This window comes from Parasteatoda tepidariorum, chromosome 7 (genome assembly GCF_982258835.1).
Source record: "Parasteatoda tepidariorum strain Cologne lab strain chromosome 7, Ptep-v5.0, whole genome shotgun sequence".
Taxonomy (NCBI): Eukaryota; Metazoa; Arthropoda; class Arachnida; order Araneae; family Theridiidae; genus Parasteatoda; species Parasteatoda tepidariorum.
In genome coordinates, this window is record NC_141761.1 from 12,093,536 (window position 1) to 12,116,743 (window position 23,208).

Genomic DNA, 23,208 nt, shown 5'->3' on the forward strand with positions numbered 1-23,208 from the left:
GTGGTTAAATTTTAAAATTTTTTCTTTTTTTTCATTTGTTTATTTTACATTATATTATTTATTTAATGTTTTCTTCCATATATTAAAGGATCCTATATTAAAAAAAAAAATTTCTTTTATTCTGAAATCTTCGAATAACGCTTAAAAACTGGAAAAATCCCGGAAAATTAGTTTATTTAAATTATATTATTTTTTAATCTCGTTTACAATATTTTTTCGACAGTTTAGCATACGAAAGGTGTTCTATGTACAAAATCATTTGTATTTCTTTGCGAAACAACGCATAATGGAATAAAAAATAAAACAAAATAAAATGGCGGGAAAAAGTTTCAAATTTCAAGACCGACTAACTCTCTTTAATATTAAGTTATAATTTTGAAACTCGGACCGAAGGTGGGCCTCTTCAAGCCGAAATACCCCTAAGAAGCATATATTTATAGATCAATTAGGGGGATCGCTATGGCTCCTTAAATCTTTTGTTTAGCTAGCCGCGAGAGGGTACTTGAAGCTATGTAGTAGCACGATTCCCGTATAAGCGTGGTCCAACGGCTAAGACCATGTGCTAGTGACTTACGCATGTGGCGAGGGGGTAAGGGTTCGGATCCCGGCAGTGGTTGAATTTTAAATATTTCTCTTTTTTTTCTTTTGTTTATTTTACATTATATTATTTATTTAATGCTTTCTTCGATATATTAAAGGAACCTATATTAAAAAAATAATTTTCTTTTATTCGGAAATCTTCAAATAACGCTTAAAAACTGGAAAAATCCCGGAAAATTAGTTTATTTAAATTATATTATTTTTTAATCTCGTTTGACAATATTTTTTCGACAGCTTAGCATACGAAAGGTGTTATTTGTATAAAATCAATTGTCTTTCTTTGCGAAACAACGCATAATGGAATAAAAAATAAAATAAAATAAAATGGCGGGAAAAAGTTTCAAATTTGAAGACCGACAAACTCTCTTTAATATTAAGTTATAATTTTGAAACTCAACTGTTGAAAACAATTTTGAACCGAAGGTGGGCCTCTACAAGTCGAAATACCCCTCCGAAGCAAATATTTATAGAACAATTAGGGGGATCGCTATGGCTCCTTAAATCTTTTGTTTAGCTAGCCTCGAGAGGGTACTTGAAGCTATGTAGTAGCACGATTCCCGTATAAGCGTGGTCCAACGGCTGAGACCATGTGCTAGTGACTTACGCATGTGGCGAGGGGGTAAGGGTTTGGATCCCGGCTGTGGTTGAATTTTAAACTTTTTTCTTTTTTTTCTTTTGTTTATTTTACATTATATTAGTTATTTAATGTTTTCTTCGATATAATAAAGGATCCTACATTAAATAAATAATTTTCTTTTATTCTGAAATCTTCGAATAACGCTTAAAAACTGGAAAAATCCCGGAAAATTAGTTTATTTAAATTATATTATTTTTTTAATCTCGTTTTACAATATTTTTTCGACAGTTTAGCATACGAAAGGTGTTCTATGTACAAAATCATTTGTATTTCTTTGCGAAACAACGCATAATGGAACAAAAATTAAAATAAAATAAAATGGCGGGGAAGAGTTTCAAATTTCAAGACCGACTAACTCTCTTTAATATTAAGTTATTATTTTGAAACTCGGACCGAAGGTGGGCCTTTACAAGCCGAAATACCCCTCCGAAGCATATATTTATAGATCAATTAGGGGGATCGCTATGGCTCCTTAAATCTTTTGTTTAGCTAGCCGCGAGAGGGTACTTGAGGCTATGTAGTAGCACGATTCCCGTATAAGCGTAGTCCAACGGCTAAGACCACGCGCTAATGACTTACGCATGTAGCTAGGGGGTAAGGGTTCGGTTCCCGGCAGTGGCTGAATTGTAAATATTTCTCTTTTTTTTCTTTTGTTTATTTTACATTATATTACTTACTTAATGTTTTCTTCTATATATTAAAGAATCCTATATTAAAAAAAAAAATTTCTTTTATTCGGAAATCTTCAAATAACGCTTAAAAACTGGATAAATCCAGGAAAATTAGCTTATTTAAATTATATTATTTTTTTAATCTCGTTTGACAATATTTTCTCGACAGTTAAGCATACGAAAGGTGTTCTATGTAAAAAATCAATTGTCTTCCTTTGCGAAAGAACGCATAATGGAATAAAAAATAAAATTAAATAAAATGGCGTAAAAAAGTTTCAAATTTCAAGACCGACTAACTCTCTTTAATATTAAGTTATAATTTTGAAATTCGGACCGAAGGTGGGCCTCTACAAGCCGAAATACCCCTCCGAAGCATATATTTATAGATCAATTAGGGGGATCGCTATGGCTCCTTAAATCTTTTGTTTAGCTAGCCGCGAGAGGGTACTTGAAGCTATGTAGTAGCACGATTCCCGTATAAGCGTGGTCCAACGGCTAAGACCATGTGCTAGTGACTTACGCATGTGGCGAGGGGGTAAGGGTTCGGTCCCCGGCAGTGGTTGAATTTTAAACTGTTTTCTTTTTTTTCTTTTGTTTATTTTACATTATATTATTTATTTAATGTTTTCTTCGAAATAATAAAGGATCCTATATTAAATAAATAATTTTCTTTTATTCTGAAATCTTCGAATAACGCTTAAAAACTGGAAAAATCCCGGAAAATTAGTTTATTTAAATTATATTATTTTTTTAATCTCGTTTTACAATATTTTTTCGACAGTTTAGCATGCGAAAGGTGTTCTATGTACAAAATAAATTGTCTTTCTTTGCGGAAGAATGCATAATGGAATATAAAATAAAATAAAATGAAATGGCGGGAAAAAGTTTCAAATTTCAAGATCGACTAACTCTCTTTAATATTAAGTTATAATTTTGAAACTCGGACCGAAGGTGGGCCTCTAAAAGCCGAAATAACCCTCCAAAGCATATATTTATAGATCAATTAGGGGGATCGCTATGGCTCCTTAAATATTTAGTTTAGCTAGCCGCGAGAGGGTACTTGAAGCTATGTAGTAGTACGATTCCCGAATAAGCGTGGTCCAACGGCTAAGACCATGTGCAAGTGACTTACGCATGTAGCGAGGGGGTAAGGGTTCGGATCCCGACAGTGGTTGAATTTTAAATATTTCTCTTTTTTTCCTTTTGTTTATTTTACATTATATTATTTATTTAATGCTTTCTTCGATATATTAAAGGAACCTATATTAAAAAAATAATTTTCTTTTATTCGGAAATCTTCAAATAACGCTAAAAAACTGGAAAAATCCCGGAAAATTAGATTATTTAAATTATATTATTTTTTAATCTCGTTTGACAATATTTTCTCGACAGTTTAGCATACGAAAGGTGTTCTATGTATAAAATCAATTGTCTTTCTTTGCGAAACAACGCATAATGGAATAAAAAATAAAATAAAATAAAATGGCGGGAAATAGTTTCAAATTTCAAGACCGACTAACTCTCTTTAATATTAAGTTATAATTTTGAAACTCGGACCAAGGGTGGGCCTCTACAAGCCGAAATACCCATCCAAAGCATATATTTATAAGTCAATTAGGGGGATCGCTATGGCTCCTTAAATCTTTTGTTTAGCTAGCCGCGATAGGGTACTTGAAGCTATGCAGTAGCACGATTCCCGTATAAGCCTGGTCCAACGGCTAAGACCATGTGCTACTGACTAACGCATGTAGCGAGACGGAAAGGGTTCGAACCCCGGCTGTGGCTAAATTTTAAAATTTTTTCTTTTTTTTCATTTGTTTATTTTACATTATATTATTTATTTAATGTTTTCTTCCATATATTAAAGGATCCTATATTAAATAAATAATTTTCTTTTATTCGGAAATCTTCACATAACGCTTAAAAACTGGAAAAATCCCGGAAAATTAGCTTATTTAAATTATATTATTTTTTTAATCTCGTTTTACAATATTTTTTCGACAGTTTAGCATACGAAAGGTGTTATTTGTATAAAATCAATTGTCTTTCTTTGCGAAACAACGCATAATGGAATAAAAAATAAAACAAAATAAAATGGCGGGAAAAAGTTTCAAATTTCAAGACCGACTAACTCTCTTTAATATTAAGTTATAATTTTGAAACTCGGACCGAAGGTGGGCCTCTTCAAGCCGAAATACCCCTAAGAAGCATATATTTATCGATCAATTAGGGGGATCGCTATGGCTCCTTAAATCTTTTGTTTAGCTAGCCGCGAGAGGGTACTTGAAGCTATGCAGTAGCACGATTCCCGTATAAGCCTGGTCCAACGGCTAAGACCATGTGCTACTGACTTACGCATGTAGCGAGGGGGAAAGGGTTCGAACCCCGGCTGTGGTTAAATTTTAAAATTTTTTCTTTTTTTTCATTTGTTTATTTTACATTATATTATTTATTTAATGTTTTCTTCCATATATTAAAGGATCCTATATTAAAAAAAAAAATTTCTTTTATTCTGAAATCTTCGAATAACGCTTAAAAACTGGAAAAATCCCGGAAAATTAGTTTATTTAAATTATATTATTTTTTAATCTCGTTTACAATATTTTTTCGACAGTTTAGCATACGAAAGGTGTTCTATGTACAAAATCATTTGTATTTCTTTGCGAAACAACGCATAATGGAATAAAAAATAAAACAAAATAAAATGGCGGGAAAAAGTTTCAAATTTCAAGACCGACTAACTCTCTTTAATATTAAGTTATAATTTTGAAACTCGGACCGAAGGTGGGCCTCTTCAAGCCGAAATACCCCTAAGAAGCATATATTTATAGATCAATTAGGGGGATCGCTATGGCTCCTTAAATCTTTTGTTTAGCTAGCCGCGAGAGGGTACTTAAAGCTATGTAGTAGCACGATTCCCGTATAAGCGTGGTCCAACGGCTAAGACCATGTGCTAGTGACTTACGCATGTGGCGAGGGGGTAAGGGTTCGGATCCCGGCAGTGGTTGAATTTTAAATATTTCTCTTTTTTTTCTTTTGTTTATTTTACATTATATTATTTATTTAATGCTTTCTTCGATATATTAAAGGAACCTATATTAAAAAAATAATTTTCTTTTATTCGGAAATCTTCAAATAACGCTTAAAAACTGGAAAAATCCCGGAAAATTAGTTTATTTAAATTATATTATTTTTTAATCTCGTTTGACAATATTTTCTCGACAGTTTAGCATACGAAAGGTGTTCTATGTATAAAATCAATTGTCTTTCTTTGCGAAACAACGCATAATGGAATAAAAAATAAAATAAAATAAAATGGCGGGAAATAGTTTCAAATTTCAAGGCCGACTAACTTTCTTTAATATTAAGTTATAATTTTGAAACTCGGACCGAAGGTGGGCCTCTACAAGCCGAAATACCCCTCCGAAGCATATATTTATAGATCAATTAGGGGGATCGCTATGGCTCCTTAAATCTTTTGTTTGGCTAGCCGCGAGAGGGTACTTGAAGCTATGTAGTAGCACGATTCCTGTATAAGCGTGGTCCAACGGCTAAGACCATGTGATAGTGACTTACGCATGTAGCGAGGGGGTAAGGGTTCGGTTCCCGGCAGTGGTTGAATTTTAAATATTTCTCTTTTTTTTCTTTTGTTTATTTTACGTTATATTATTTATTTAAGGTGTTTTTCGATAAATTAAAGGATCCTATATTAAAAAAATAATAATTTTCTTTTATTCGTGTAATTTCAAATAACGCTTAAAAACTGGAAAATCCAGGACAATTAGTTTATTTTAATCATATCATTTTCTTATTTATTTTATAATATTTTCTTAATATACTTTTCGACAATTTAGCGTGAATGATGTGTTCTGTATATAGAAATAACTATTTTTCCTTTATGAAATTGCGTATAATAGCTAATAAACTGATAAATTTTGATTACTTTTTATTTATTTATTTATCTCATTTAATGGTATTTTTTTGACTTTTTCTCAATATTTTTAAGTGAATAAATTGTTTTATATATGAAAAGAATTATTTTTCTTTGTTAAAGAGTGAATAATGGCTGAAAAAGGGACAAATGTCGTATCAGGAGGCACGCACACATCACACCCCGTTACTCCGTATAATATTATCCTATAAATTTCAAACTCGGCGTGAAATTAGAGTGTAATGTAGCAAACTATTGTACCAAGGGAATTTTTATAGACCATTTAGTTGGCCCACATTGGGCTGAAATATGTTTTGTTGACTAACCGGGAGGAGGTGCTTTAAGCTAAATATACACGGGGCAGGTATGTGAAGCGTGGCGCAGTTGGTAGCGCTGTGGGCAAGGTAAGTTTCATTTGGTAAAATTTTTACTGTAGTATAAGCATGCATCCCCCATCGTGAGATTACTGGTTTAGGGGGCAAAGCTGACTAGGAGAATTTTTATTCTCCTAGTCATAATGTTCTAGAGTGTTTTGAAACATTCTAGAGCATAAATGTATGTTCTAGCAAATGTTTTGAAACATTCTTTGATACAATATGAATTGCAAAATTATAAGACAAATCTTGCATTTCATGTAATAAAAATACCCAAAAAATTAATAAAAATTCGAGAAAAAATAACAATCACCTTAAAAAATGCTTTATAATGCAAAATACGCCCCTAAATTTAAAAACAAATGCCCTATGAATCTAAAAGAATACTGTAAAGGACAAAAAGTGTCCAAAAATGCAAATGTCATCAAAATCCGGGCCTTACTTATAACATATAATATTTAATAACATTTCATTTTTATTGTAAGCAGAGCGCGATGACAAGGATGCAAAACTGAAAAATACTGGCACAAAATAACTTAAAAGTTAATATTTTGGGTATTTCCCTTATTTGTTGCGGGCTTCCACAACCTGTCGCAAGTGTTAAGGATATGTACAGTCACGGAAAAAAATATCCGGAAAGTAACAAAGAATAATTTATTTTTTAATACTAATATTTCGCAGGCTCACAACAAATACTCTTACAAAACTCAATACAAATACTCAAAATTGTGTCCTTTTCTAGAAACGGCAAAACGCTGTATTTGTTGTGTCTGTGAAGTATTAAAGTATTAACGATCCATTAGTTGTTTTTTCCGGTTAATTTTTTCCGTGACTGTACATATAAGTAAATTAGAGTGCTATCGTTTTAACAAGCGTAAGCTACATTGCGTTTATGGAAATAAAAATAAATATTCTTCTGAAAGAAATAATATTTGTACACTGCAAATATTTATTATAACTTATTATTTTATCAGACAGATAATTTCTGTAATCACACAGCGTAGATGCCATAAAGAAGTGCTGTTAGACACAGGTTGAGTCAGCCCTGCCATTTCTATTATGAATATATTATTACACCTTGATTTAGATTATTAATGTTTCTTTTTTTCCTTTTTATTTACAAATTAACATTTATTACATTACACTTTCACAAAAATTAAAATATATTTTTCAGAAATCAATTATAATAAAAATTATCCAGCAATTTTTGGTGTTTTGCGGACCGTTTGGCACCCCTTTGTGAGTAGGGGCATGATGCCTTGCTACTCAACTGGTTTGTGACGTAGCTGAAAGAACCTGGAGATCTCAAAGACCTTATTTCTCGGTGGCTATGGTTCAGAATCGAGTTTTCTTTTTTAAAGGTTAAATTTTATTTTAGAACCGTGGTTGAACAGCCAACCCAATTTAATGGATTTACGACTACTGATGTTCAACTCTGTAGCCTTGTAATTTTTAATCCAATCCAGAAGACAAGGTAACTCCCGGATCGAGTAATGGGAGAAATTTGCCTTCGTGAAGGAGCTAACCCGCATCTGCGTTATATAGAGAGGAAGACCACGAGGACATCCCATTGTTAGCCTGACGGCAAAGGGACTCTAACCCATGATCCGTCTACTACTGAGGATATTTCATGTCAGCATTGTGGTCAGTGCATGCGGAATTCGTATCGACTGGGATTCGGACCCGGTTCACCTCATTGGAAGGCGAACGCTCTATCCCCTGAGCCATCGCGGCTCTTTAGCCTTAAATTCGTGAAATCTCCAAAACATAAACGCAATTTTTGATTAATGTACTATAAAGTAGATGAGCCATGGTGGCTCAGGGGATAAAGAGTCCGCCTTTTAATGAGGTGAACCTGGTTCGAATTCCAATTGTGACAAATCGATACAAACTCCGCACCGACTACAGTGCTGACGTAAAATGCCCTCAGTGGTAGACGGATCATTTGCCCCCTTGTCAGGCTAACAGTGGGAACTTTTCTTCTCCATGTTATGCCAATGAGGGTTAGTTGCATCAAAAAGGTAAATTTCTCCAAATACGTGATACAGGAGTTCCCTTGGGATCAAAATTACTGGTAATAGTGTACCTTACCAGAGGAAATAATTATAAGCTTGTTAGGGGTACACAATGTTGCCCTATAGATTGCTATGTATGTATATATATATGAGTGTGTTAAACAGCGCTAAAATGAGGAAATTTGAAACCAATATTTTGTATTATAACATGGCCCTGTATCTCCCCTTTTGAATTTGGAATTAAGAGGAGATACATAATTGAATTGAAATTGGACCGCGTATTATATTACCGGGTACTAGTGTACCCTACATAGGGAAATAATTATATGCTTAATAGGGGCCCACAATGTGGCCCTATAAGTTACTATGCATGTATATATATAGTATGTTGAATTGCGTTAAAATTATTAAATTTCAATTCGTAAACTCGTGAAGATATATATAGGAAAATGAGCGGCGAGTAAAAAAATGTCAAACTCTAATTCTTTGTAACCGTTTATATTCTGGAAAAAAAAAATCGCGTGACCTTTAATCTGAGTTAAAACGAAAGATTGAATTTGACGAACTTTATAACGCAATGAATTGAAAAATTTTTTTTTTTAATAATTTAGTATATATATATGACGCTTGGTAGATGTGTGGTAGCGCTTCGCGCTCCTGTCAGTTCCAGGGTTCGACCCTCGGGCCGGAAAGTTTAACTCAGCCTTTCATCCCTTCAGTGGTTCGATAAATGAGTACCAAGCATGCGTGGGAACTAAACACTGGGGTTTCCGTGTTCGGCTGACCACCTGACCAGAAAACCTGATCTTGTACTCCAGAGCTCAAGGTCAAGAAAACTGAGATGGGCATAGTAGGCCTTGACCCTCTATGGGCTGTCGAGCTGAGTTTAGTTTTTTAGTATATATATAAATACACAACTTATTTTTTTGGGCCACAAAATGTTCGAATCCGTTACTTTTGGAACTCCCATTCGCTAGTTTTTAATCTTAAGTTCTGGCAACACTGCTCCTCATAACTGTTTCAGTCCCCACATGTTTGGTGAGGGACATTACTTCAAATTCAATAGTCTGCACTTCATTCCCCCTTTGACACATTGATAGATCTATTGTTATGAGATCACCTGCTGGATGAGAGGACAGGCATGATCCCCCACAATCACCAAGAGGATTTAACACACAACAGATTGAACTTTCACATTGCTGTGTAAGTAGCTGAGCAGAGTGAGCGCAACTAGTAAAGAAAAATAATGAGGCAAGTACTTACAATAACAACTTTTATTGCACCTTTCTGTATAAGAACAATGAACTGAAATCGTACTTTATTACATTAAAGGGAAATAGAATTTATTATCAACTACGGTACATAATATTACGACACAACATCAACAGAGATAAATGGAACTTTTCATAAATATTATATCTTCCTTAAACTAGAAACACTATAGAAATGATGGGGGGAAAAAACTTGTACTAAAATTGAACCTTTTGTTCATATCAATTAGTATTTCATTTAACAATCTGATTGCTATGTCAGATGCATGAAGCCTTGATAATGCACAAATCCTTTGTGGATTTTGTTAATATGCCTTTTCAATGAAAAATATGATTAATTCAGCTTTTATATTTTACATTGTTAGTAAACTGCTCGTGCAAAATAATTTATAAACCAACATGCAAAACTTATTTTAAATTTTTTTTTCAGAGGTGAGTAAACGCGTTAACTTTAGAGCAAATGCTTTTTTAAACCTTTGTTTTTTTCAAACTTGTTTTATCATAGAGTTCATGACATTTCAAAAATAAAATTCTCCGACTTTTCAACAATTCTAAACTATATTTTATCTATATATTGCAATATTTTGTCAGAAAAAATGACTTTTTTTATTTGATGTTTCAACAAATTTTGAGAGTGGAAAAAAAACACAACTAAATAAAGACATTGCGTAAAACTATTGAATTGCGACATCGTTAAAAGGACTCCATTTAATACATGTTAGAATTATTTACTGTTACTGACAATTCTAAAATAGGTCATTCTTTTGACATGCCTTTGGAGTTTTGTTTTTGTAGGGGAAAAAAATAACAGTCCCCTGAACATAAGTGCCATAATCAAATACAGTGCTAATCCTATAAGTTATTACAATAGGGTGTTTATTTTACCTCATTTAAATTTAAGCCAAAAGCATTATAAAAATAAAACATTTACACAATATGAGAAAAAATTGAAAATAATTTAGATTTCTCTGTGTACTGTGCAACACACATTTAATTTAATATCCAAAGACTGTAAACGCATCAGACAATTAAATCACATGTTTCGTCCACATTCTGCCAATAAATATTTATTGGAACAATTTTGCTGTATCATTTGAATTTAAAACACCTACTTAACTTTGATGATTGATTAGAAAACTTAAATGATCATCTTTTGAAAAGTATTAGCAATATCGTTAAGCAATATCTCTTGTCTTATTACAAATTTTTTTTTATTCGCAATTCAATATTTAGTTCCCTGCAAAGAAAAAAAAAATCAATACTAACATTGTCAATAGAACATTTTCTGTTATGTTCAACATAACAAATAACTTTACAAGTCAATTTGATAATTTCTTAGGATTTCCTAAGTTTATAAAATGCAACTTAAATTTAGTTTTATAAATTATTACTATTTCAATAAATTTTGATTATTTTTTAGCACATACGATAGTTTATTCATGAATTGTATAAATTCAAATTATTAGCAAAAGACTTTTAACGATATATTAACTTTACTTTCTAAAAATATTTTGAAAAAGCCATAGTAACTTTAAAAAAAAAGGATAATATTAAGGGCAATTTTAAACAAAAAAAAATATTTCTGTTTTGAGAATTTTTTTGCATCTCTGAAGAATCAATTCCCTGTGAAGAAAAATAAATAAAAATGAAAAATTAATGCTTGAAAGCCCAAACCTTCTGAAAGACCAATTTGTTTTTATTGGTCATTTTAGACTTGAGTTATTAAACATTGACTTTAGATAGATCATTTTTATCAATGACATGTTTAACTGCAATTTGCAAAAAATTATTTTCATAAAAAGACTTCATAATAAAAAGGTCTCTAGAAACAAGACTTCATGAATCCTGCAATATATTAAAAAACCCTTTCAATAAAAAAAAGAGATCAATAAAAAACCTCATCTTTATAAAATAAAGCAAAACCATACTTTATTTTTTTTTTAAATGAAAGAAAAAAGCATTAATTTAAATTAATACAACTGAGCAAATTGGTTACGAGACCAGATTATTGTTTCTGGATACAATTCTTTAATAAATATTTTAATAGGTTAAAAATATATTTCAATCAAACAGCAACATTTCAGTTTTTTCCCATTCCCTTATTTGCATGAGTTAAAATAAATTTGTAAAAAAAAAAAAAAAAAATATTTAAACACAAAACACAGGAAAATAAAATTTCAAAAGCTATAATAATTCCATAATAAGTTTAGTTTCTTACTCAATGTACCAAATTTATGACAAAACAAATCAACAAAAGTATACAAGACTGAAATTGCAAGTAAGTCAACGATTTAATTTAAACATACTCCTCAAAAATGTGCAGATTCATAAAGGGCAGTACATTGCAAAAATCAGGCATGTAAAATTAAATTCTTTGTGATATGCTTCAGTGTCTTTAAACATCCAGAAATTCAAAACTTTAATAAGTAATTTAATTAAAGAATAGAAAGGGAAAAAATAATCAGAAAAGTAAAGAAAGTTGAACTAAAGCAAACTGAAAAATACGATGACAAATACATGATTACTTTCGTAATAATAATGTATAATATAATGTGATTATAATAATAATAATATGATTAATAATCATTATTTTATAAATGATCATTTTTATATAAATGATAACTTTTATACAATATAAATGATTACTATAATATTAAATGATTACTTTTAATAAAAGAGTTAACAGGCTTGTATTTTAAGTTCTTTTGGAATCAAATGAAATAAAGAAATTTTTTGAAATTTTTATAAAACTCAAAATTAATAACGAAAGTAGACTTTTTTTTACGAGTCACGCAAAATACAAGATCACGAGGTTTATTCATATATAAAATGGATTATTTAAAAAATATTTCAATTTTCCTTAAATTCTGTTGTGTCAAGTAAGTCATCTGCACCCTTATCTATAGAAACAATTTACAACAACCAATTATGATTTATCCTTATTTGTGAAGTATTGCTACAACAACATTACAGCTTCATATTAACAAAGATGATAAAACTTCATTCTTCTTGAATAACTGGTTAAAAACATTACAAACATGAAATCTATGTCAAATAAACATGGTAGCATGTTTATGGTAGCCATGTACAATACTCTTGGGTGGGAAGGAGCTGACCTGACACTTGTGGATATTTAATTTGGAGTGCCCAATTATAACTTATTTGCAGGTAGACACTTTGGTATCGAGTGTCACTTGCGTAAGTATATTCTCCAACAGTCAACAGATGAAAATCTTTCAACCTAATCCAAGACACCTAAAAAAATAATAAATGTATTATTTATATCTATTCATATGATTTATATCTACTAAATTTATTATTTATATCTACTCAATTCAGTACAAAGATATTTCAGGCACCTATTTAAAATTGGTGTTGTCTTTTTAATTTTTACCAAAACACCATTTAATATGCAAGTATCATGTGCAAGAAAAATGAGGAAACCTGGACAAGATATAATATACAGGGGTGATTGGGGGCCACTGAGTAAAATCATTCAAAAAATTAATATCTTTATAAATTTAAAGAATTAAAATTTTCAAAACATGACATTCTAAATGAATTATATGCAGCATAATTTAAATGAATAATTATGTGTAAATTTACTTTTATCTCTAATCACATTTATCATTCTACCAGAAAAAATATTTACAAATGAAAGACATGCCAAGTATAAATTCTAGTTCTAATATTTTTAAATAAAATATACAAGAATTTTTATAAATATATGTGATCGAAGATTTCTTGAAACATCTGGACTTCAGATTTCCGGAAACTTTGAAAGATCCGGATATCCGGATTTTTTCAGGAACACAACCACCCCTGAATATGAAACTTTTCACACAGGGTACGTAGCCAAATCTTTTAACAAAAAATAAGCAGCTTTTAAGCGTTTAAAAATATTTTTAAGCAATATATACATTAACAAAATGCAAAATAATTTTCAAAGACTTTAAATGATCGCGATAAAATAACTAGCCTCTGACAATGAACTCTTTTCTTGATTACATTAGACATTATAAAATGATCAAGAGATTTTTTGATTCGATATCAGAGGGTGGAAATGAGGACTGAAGCTGAGAATAATTTGCAAAATGCAGCAGAGTTGCACATAAGAGTGCAATAATCTCATTGAAACTCAGCTGAGTAGACGTACAAGAGCACTCGCAAGTATTTAATCAAATATGTAAAATGATTGGTGCTTTCGAGCACACCGAAATAGATTGTGGTTCAATGATTTGGGAAAACTTTGAATAAAACAATGAGAAAATCACGCTTTCGCATAATACATGGCGAAAATCAGCATGGTAAAGAAAAAAATTTCTTTTTCAAAAGGGAAAATTAAGCACTTTTTACAAACACCCAATAAAAAAAGCAGCTTTAAGGGCAGCTAAAAGTAGATTTAAATGACATTTTGTTAAAATTTAAGCAGAGCAAAGCTTTGAACATTCTTCAGGTTTGCTATTTGATTCTGAACAACTGGATCTGCATAAAAGAAGTCGAAACTAACAAAATAAAACTTTATTAACAAAATTAAAAAATTTAAATTTATTTAGTTATACCATTTTTAGAAAATTTCTACTTAATTTTTTGCATCTTTTTAACTGTCCTAAGGTACCCTACTAGGAGGTACACCTTGGGACAAATAACAAGGTAACTAAACATTTTTAAAATTTTTTCTATGACAGATACAAAATCAAAACCTAGTTAAAAATGTTTTTAAATGTTACACGAATACCTGGTAAAATTTTGACAATAATTAATTAAAATAAAATAAAAAAGTGTCCCAAGGTGAGCCACTCTCCCCTATCTTTCTCCTTAATTAACACTTAATGAGTTATACAAAAGGTATGTTACTCCTCTAGAAAGATAATATAAGCTTGAACTTTGATTTTACATTATGAATTAGGAAAGAGTGCAGTACAAGGTGATGAAGTATAAAACTATTTTTTTTTCTTTTCAAATCAAAGAATAAGTATATTGACATAACAATTATTATGTAATAAAATGACATAACAACTAGCAGTGAACATTATGAGCATCAAACTAAACTCCAATTTGCCAATTCACCATTCCAACTATATGATTACTTTAACAAGTTATTTGAAATTTTGCACTGAGTGATATATTTGATGACAGCATAAAAATTATTTTAAAATACAAAAAGATTTACAAAGCTGCTGTCCTTTTACAAAGCAGCTAATACTTATTGGCCATTCACAATAAAGTACCTTGCCTGGTTAATTTAGTGAACAATTCTGTATAATATTAATAAGAATCAAAAGTAGTGATATGAATGAGTTGCTTAAAAAACATACTGAATTGTGTATAAATTTTAAATAGAGCAATGTATTTACTATATATATGTTCAGTAAGAAGAAAATATTGATTAAAAAAATGAAACAAACTTGAACGATGAATGTTTTTCCACCCCATCCAGGTGATGTTCCAATCATACTCATAGAACTTGCCTCATTCACAAAATTGTCCAGTCTGTGATACGCACCCTGAAAATGCAAACAATCATAATTGAGTACACTTTTTTATTATTACTTTCAAATTATTTGTAAAAATAAAAACAAAACAAAAAAACACATTTAATTCTAGTAAACCAAAGCCTAAAGAGCATGGTTCCAAGCCTTTTCAACTTATAAGCCATAAATATTCTTTGAACAATAAAATTTATAGTTTCTATGTGACATCCTATTCTTAATTTGATAATGATTCTTTCTATCAATGCATTAAAAAAAAATTATAACAGCACAGATTAAAAACTTAAATAATGATATCATATTTGAAATTAGGGACCACTTTCAAAGCGTTTAGTTGAAGAGGTATTGAAGGTGCCAAAATCCTTTTTCAAATCACTACATTAGACTGTCCTTTCATAATATCATTTTAACAGGGTTGCCACTCAAATCTGGAGAAAAAAAAATTCCCTGTACATATTATACACAATATATTAAGAAGAAACACAGCAATTTCTGTGTTCCTGTGTGAGCTAACTATATTAATTTAAATTGCTGGAACAGCTGAATACACTTAATGCTATAGTAAATAAATAGTTTAATGTAGCTGAAACATCATCCTTAAATATCCCATAGATTATGCATTGAGAGGTCACTATTTTTTAAAAAGAAAATAAGAAACGAAATTCCCTGCATTTTCAAGTTTTCCCCTGTTCTCCCTGTAGAGTGGCAACCCTGTTCAAGTTACCCTAGATAATTATAGATATAAATATTTTATCCACGTAACTTTTATATTGTTCATTTTCAAATAAAAATAAAAGGTTGAGAATCACATTTTTGCATCATCCTTCACACAATAACATGATGAATTAAAATCTCTATACAAAAATATTGCACTTGCAAACAAAACCTTTTAGCTTTATAATTAATCAGTTATAAAAATTTTGATCAGTTTTCTTATCATTTAGAACTAGAACGATTGACGGAATGTAAATTTTTGAAGTTGAATAAGAGGTTCGTCACTTTGAGTAAATCTTTAGGTCGAGAGGGTGCAGGGAAGGGACAAATGTTTTTATTTCCTACTATGTGTCGGAAATGATCTGTTTTCTGACAATAAGCTGCTGTCAAGCAAACATAAAGAAAGGGCATGCTGAATTTGTTTTCTCTTTGAGTTTTGAGTGGGAAATGCATAGTACTCGCATATCAATGAACAAATAGAAGGTGAAAAAGAAATAAAAAAGAAAAATACATCCCTATACTTTACTAAAAAAAAGTGAAATCGAAATACAAAATATTAATAAGAATACAAAAACGATAAAAATACGGCTATTGTTTATTCGATAAAGTAGTAATAATCAGTTTTCTGTGTGAAAAAGCAAAATGCTAAAATTTTAAAAAGAAAAAAGTTAAATTGTAAACTAAAAATAATGATACTATACTAAAAAAATATAAAAATTTAATGGTAAAATTTTCAACTACATAATGTTTAGATAAATTGTAACCATTTGTTAACTAGGCAGCTGCTAACTTAAACAGTTAGATAAAAAAAAAAAGCTTGGAAACAATTTCAGAAATTGAAAATAAATTACTATTTGCTACATTTTATAAAATAGTTACCAATTTTACTTGCTTGAAAATTTAGAAAAAATTTTAATTCTGAATAACTTTTAAAATTTCTAATACACTTACCATAAACAAAGTTAAAAAATGATTAAAAGCAAACACATATACACCAAATTTAATATAACATAAAAGTAAAGATAATTTTAAATTTATCCTCGTTCATGATAAAATTTGGAAATGTGACATCAAATCTACGGCAGCTTATAGGGGATCTATAAGCTTCTTGCTTAGAAAGTAACATGTCTTTTTCAGAAATTTCTCATTATGTTTCTCTAAAATAAGTCAGCAGATACACACGAGAAAGTCGAGTAAAGATGTAGCCAAATGTTACTTACTCACAGCCCTAATAATTATATTTATTCTTAAGCTTATTAGCTTAAATTTATTTTTGTGTGTTTCATTTTCTTTGCAATGGTTTGATTCTGCTCGGAAAAATTGCTTTCGACATTTCATTTTAATAAAAGTTTTAAATTTCACTATGAACATTTTTTCAGAAATATAATTTTCTTTCATTGACCAGGTTTTTTTTTAATACAGTGAACTCTTGCTACTGCAATATCCAACAATAACTCCCTAATAATAGAACATAGACAATAGAACAATAACTCCCTTTATTATGTTGATATTTCGTGATCCCGACAAACTTGCATATGAATTAATGTTATGTTCCTCTCTATATTACGATATTCTCTGAAGCAATAGACCGCTGCAAAATAATTTTTTTTCTAAATTTCAACCATATTTCTCCATTTATTATTGGTTTTCAAATAATGTAAAAGAATCTCATTTTATCATCTTTTGCCATTTTTTCCACCTTTTCTGACAAACGAAGACTCGCTGCTGACCACCCCAACAAGTTCCATTCTTAGAATTGGCTCCCTTATCTCCTTAAGGAGTCACAGATGATCTGATTTAATTTCCTTTATGTTAAAAGCTGATCATGAATCACAAATGACAGCAAGCATCACATTAACACCTGAAAGAGAATTTTTTTTCTGTAGAAGGTGGGTGGATCACGATTCACAAACGAAAATCCTTTTCATGCTTTGGAACGAATGCATACTTTGTTGGTTGACTTAACAGTCAAAAAAATTAATATACAAACAAAAATATCAGATGATTTTCAATGAAAACGGCTTTCAGGTATGCTTATGATCCTATTTTCTGGATTTATTTCAATTGTTTTTAATATTTTTATCCATAATTAACAATCTGCAAATTTTTTTTTTACATAATATATAAGCGTATTTACAGTTAATACATACATAACATTTAACTAAAAAAAAATCTAATTGTGTCCCTAAAGTATGTAGGCCCTCGATATAACATCCCTCTACAACAATATATTTATTCGTTTCCCAAAATATTGTTGTAGCGAGGTTTTACTGTATTATTTCTGAATCATGCTTACCACAATATGTGCGATCTGTTAGACATAGCACAACATAGTATCAGATTGATAAAAAACATTTATAAAAAAAGGGTCATTTTAAGAATCTTACTCTTCCAGTTGCTGAAATTCTTCCATGTATACCGCCTTGGTTAATTAGTTTACCAGATATACAAGAGTGGGAATTCATATCGGTATGACCTAATAGGAGGATAAAAACATACATTAAAGAAAATACTTATTATTGTTATATATAAACTTGCATTGTTATTATTATATATAAATTATGACAACAGAAAAAAAAACTTACATTTTTTTTATTAATTCCGCTAGAAAAAAAATTCCAAGAAAAATATATGTAAGTGTATTTTTTACTTTATTTTTTTCTCAAATTTTCTACAGACCAAATCTAACTTAGTAATAATCAATTGTCTGGCCTATCACAAGATAATCAGCCATTTTAAGGAATGTGGCATAAAACAAGCCAGAATGTTGAATAAAAGATTCTAAACTAGGAATTATTGAAAGTATAAATTAAATTTTAAGGACTGTATATGAAAAGTGGCTCTATTAACTGTGATCATAAGGTGTAAACAGTAGAATTTCTTTTTCTTAAAATCTATTTTCAACTAAGTAATTTTCAATAATGCTTGAGGTTCTTGAAAAAAAAGTCCCGCTCAAATAGACTGTTGACTGACAGAAATTTATGATAAAGAATCTACCAGACAAATCAGAAATTATTATATTCTGTTTACTGCATATAGATAGGAAATTAGAAGACCAGGATAACTTTAAAGAAACATTAATGTCAGAAAATACTATAAAATGCAATGAGATCATTATGTAATACTTGGTAAAGAATTCACACAGGCATGTTTCGCCACTCTTTCTATTAACTTCAGATTTGATACATTCTTATGAATACATTAATTACCAACCAGCAAGATAAGTTGAAAGCTTTTAATGGTTAAATATTTTTTCCTAAAATAAGGGGGGCAAAAAAGTTGTTGTGAAAGATCATGCAGGGTTTGAAAAAAACCGGGTATATTAGAAAAAACTCAAATCGTCTGGGTTTTACTGAAAAAACCCGGGGGGAAATTGGGTTTATTTGAAAAACCCAAATTGGGTTCTTTCATTTAGTGCTCATAAGCTTTAAGTCTTACTGCGTAAATATTTTTATTAAAAAGTGTAGTATAAGCTTAAAAATAGAAATAAATCCAAAAAATTATTTTAATTTTGTCATATGTATTTTATATTATGTTTAAATAATGCATTATCACTAATACATATTTGAATCTTCTTTATTGTTAAGTACATAAAGTTTCACAATTTTTAACTCAACATTATAAAAGATAAATGCAGAAATAAAAAAGGAACAAGTTTATTAACCTTTTTGCTTTCACACACATTTATTTACTATATTTATTAAACACATATATATACATATTACCTATTATAAAATTATAATCAGTAAATATTTATAATCAGTAAAAACTGAAATTTCATCTGACTTTAATAAAAAACTGAAATAAATATTTAACGGACTTCCATGTTTTTATAATAAGATTAATAGAAAGTGAAATTAAAATTATGTATAATTATCAGTTACTTGTCCCATTTTTTTCAAATAATTAATCCTAGGAAAATGATTTCATTTTTCGATAAATAATTTTAAAAAGTTCTCTTATAAAAAGTTTTAGCTTATTTTTTGAAGCCAGAAAAATAAAACTGTTTAAATTTGTTAATGTATCACTTACTCAAAAAAATAAAATTTTTTCCTCCAATTTTTTAAACATAGGAATTAATAATAATAACCTATTTATTAATATATAAAGAATGCAACTAAATTTGAAAAATTGATCTTTTCAGACTATATTATTTAAATTTCTATTTGATTTAATTTCATTAAAATATTTCTTTGAAAAAACCCACTTAAAGTTTTCAATAGTACTATAAAATTATAGATTCAAGTGTTTCCTTTACTTTACAAATATTAATAACTTAATCATATAAAACATGCAACTCTATTTGACAAATTAATTCTGCACAATAAATTATATAGGATTAAATGTGCATCATTAAGTTTTAATAAAAAAAAAAAAAATTTTGTTGAAAAAACCCACTTATCGTTCCAAGTGGGTTTTTTCAAGGGGGACCCACCCAATAAAACCTGGGTGGGTTTTTTCAAAGTGGGCCTTCTTGGCAAACCCTGTCATGCATTAATATGTTCTTGGTCAGAGGAGATTATATCCGTTATTTTTTTACTACAATTATACAAAAAAGTGATTCAAATGAAGATGCATTTTGGTGAGACTATTTTTAATGTAATCAGAGTTTTTATGCCACTAAAAAAGACCAGTTAAAATAAAATAATTTTTCAAAACTTGAAATAATATAAAAGAACCATAATGTTGTTAATTAATTACAGTGTATGATTGAATGTTAGGAACAATATAGAACAGCACAGTTTTGCACTTTTGAAGTTTGTTTGAAGAAACAGCTTTAAACTTTAGAAGTATGAAGAACAATAACTTTAAACTACTTAGAATAATCAATATCCGATCTTTTGTGTTTTTTTATTTTAAACTTTTACAACCAATTTCTCTTTTAATATGATTTGGAAAAAATTTCACAAATTTATAAAAAATATCAGCTAAAAAAAGATTTACCACAATTATTAAGAAATGTTTATTTTGTAGCAATTTAAAACACATTTCTGATATTTTGGAATTTCATTATTTTGGGTGCTTTAAATAGATGCATCTTATGACAGTTTCTACTACTAATTTTTGGAGTCTTAAGGACTATTTTATTCATTTCTAATCAAAACAAATCCCTGTGCTCGGTATTGATAAGACACAGAGGGATTGCGAGCTCGCAGTCTCGAAGACACTGGACGTGCATCGTCCTTCTGACCAGGAGACAGTCGAGCTGAGAAGGAGAAATCTACTAGCATGGCTAATTGTGGGCTCCTAGGCCTTGTAAAAAGATTTATTTCTTATTAGAGTTTCTAACAAACACAATAAACATAATTCATTCCGGAAATAGGAAGAAAAAAAATAAAACTCTGTTCTATATAAAGTATTCTGTTTTTTCTTTTTTTTTTTTTAAATTTAGGATTTTGTATATCAAAACATTGGTGTAGCCACAATTCAGAAATTATGGTCCTGACAGTTCAGCCAGGTGAGCAGAATTCTTTAAAGAAAAAAATATAAAACTTTCTGAACATAAATTAAAATTTATTTTATTCAACAAATTCTATGTAAAAAAATAATTTTTAATAACCTTTTGTTATTTTATTAATTGCGCGTCAATTTTTTTCAAAATTTTATGGCAAAAAAATGCATTATTTTAAACTATCAAATTTTAAATGACACAATACGAAATTTGAACGAAATTGATCAAATAGTTTTTAAATAATAGATTTCTAAAAATATGGTTTTTTCTCAAGTGTCATAACTCAAATTAATCAACCATTTTCGCTCAAATTTTGAACAGTTTAAATACATAGTTTATAAAATGCTGTGAAAATTTGTATAGCATACAATTTTATTTTTTTTCAAACCTTATTAAAATTGAATAAGGAACATTAATTGTATACATTAAATTTTTATTTAAAGAAACAAATTCTATAATTTTTGTTCATATTTTGATGGTCAAGAACTCTAAATCATTAAAAGTAAGGTTTGCTAGTTAAGAGAAAATACTTTTTTAGTAACTTGACCAATAGTTAGTGCTACTTAATCAACATTTTTGAAATCATAATTTTTGAATCTTTAAGATTAGCACCTAGATCAGAGAAATCAGATTATTGAACAAAAAGCTATTTAAGGTTAGTCAGGAGGTAACAAAAAAATTATAAATTAATTTTTAAAAAAAAGCCAAAAATTAACAAATAAAAGTAAGAATATAATAATATTAAATAAAAAATAATAATTTAAATTGAGTTATTCCTATTATTCTTTATTCCATCTATATATATATATATATATCATGGTGGCCACTCTAATCAGATTTCGAATTTCCCTGATTATTCTAGGTAAAAATCTTAATATTTCCAGGTCTGTATTTTTCTTTCCTTCTTATAAAGTGTAGGATGTGTACTAGAAAAGTATTGATATTATAAAATATTTTATTCAAAATGTTACTTTTTTAACATATTATCTTGTAAATATAATTCATTTTGACAATTTGGCAAGATTTTGTTTTTTTATTTTATTTTTTAATGTTTTGGTACAACATTAATTCTTAAAAAATGATGACATGTGGAGAAAATAATAGGTTTAGCTTGTAGATTATATTGCTTTCAATGAATAAAAATGTTTTTAATGTGTTATTTTAAGTAGTTTTTGCTCAAAGTGTATCTATTAAAGGGCAAAAACAGAATAACCAATAAAACCTTGGATAAGTATTGTTTAATATATTTTCATTAAGCAAAGGAAAAACGTTCCAGGTGATTATATATCAATAAGTTTTTATAGTTACAGTGGCTCCCAAAAGTGTTCGTTCACTTTTTATAACTTTTATTGAAATAGGAAATAAAAATTCATTAATTAAAATGAATATTTCAAAATGGGTACTTGATAATAAGATGTATAATCTATTCTTAGCAAAACTGCATGTAATATATTAGTTCAATACTTAGTAAATCAAAGCAAAAGTTCATTGTTAAGATATCAATAATCAAATTGTAACAAAAATTTTACCCCACGAAAGTCATCGTACACTTAAATGTTTTCGGATTTTAGAATTCAAATTATCAATTGCTTTAATTTTCTTACTTAATTATTTATCACTTATTTAATTGTAATTTTGTACCAAACTTATGATAGCAAAATTATATTTTAACTCTTCCTTGCTAATTCCATAACATTTTATTTTATAATTTAAAAACGGCTCGTGGCCGTAGTAAAACAATAAACCAAATTTGAAAGTTGATTATTTGCCATCATAATGAATCAGTAATGAATATTGTTAAATTAGTTTATTGTGTGCTATTGCACTGTAATATATGATAAAATGCTTAAAAGGACTTCATATCAAAGATTAAAATTACAAAATTTGTGGAAAAATTCATAAATTCACAATTGAGAGTTGTAAAAGTTTCTGTAAAATTTAATAAAAAATATTCTGCTTGAATTTCGCCAAGGAAAAAAAAAACTAGTTACATTTATTTACAAACTTATGAAAGCTATTGTAGGAAATGTAGGTATTATGAAAGGAAACTC

At 29.1% G+C, this 23,208-nt stretch overlaps 1 long non-coding RNA gene across 5 annotated transcripts in view; it reads right to left on the reverse strand.

The window, feature by feature from the left end:
• Positions 1–9,487: 9,487 nt before the first annotated feature.
• The window catches only part of LOC122272678 (uncharacterized), a 33,487-nt gene continuing 19,766 nt past the window's right edge, over positions 9,488–23,208 (reverse strand). For 3 of the 5 annotated variants that reach the window (XR_015435298.1, XR_015435297.1, XR_015435300.1), the window contains 2 exons: positions 18,093–18,181; positions 14,908–15,006 (listed from right to left, as the gene is read on the reverse strand). This is a non-coding gene — a long non-coding RNA (uncharacterized LOC122272678). Of the gene's footprint in view, positions 12,755–14,907; positions 15,007–18,092; positions 18,182–23,208 lie in introns of those variants that run through there. The other 2 variants (XR_015435299.1, XR_015435301.1) reach the window with 1 other exon arrangement.